Here is a 243-nt window from a genome sequence, read left to right as displayed (position 1 = left end):
AGGGAAGGAAGAAGGTTGCCAAGGCACCCCAGGGCCTCAAAAGCCACGGGGACTCAATCCCTGCCCTTGGGTCTCTGGGGCCCAGCTCCAGTTGTCCGTTGGGCTATGCAGAATCTCGGCTGGGCCAGGTTCTGGCTTTCCAGCTGCTAGGCTGACTGACAGGACGGGGCAGTCCCCTTCTCTGAAAGCTTCTAAGAAGAGGGCAGAGGCTGGCTGCCCTCAGCAACACCGGGGCCCCCCGGG

This window comes from Tupaia chinensis, unplaced genomic scaffold (genome assembly GCF_000334495.1).
Source record: "Tupaia chinensis unplaced genomic scaffold, TupChi_1.0 Scaffold000450_1, whole genome shotgun sequence".
Taxonomy (NCBI): domain Eukaryota; kingdom Metazoa; phylum Chordata; class Mammalia; order Scandentia; family Tupaiidae; genus Tupaia; species Tupaia belangeri.
Note: the sequence above shows the minus strand (reverse complement) of the source record.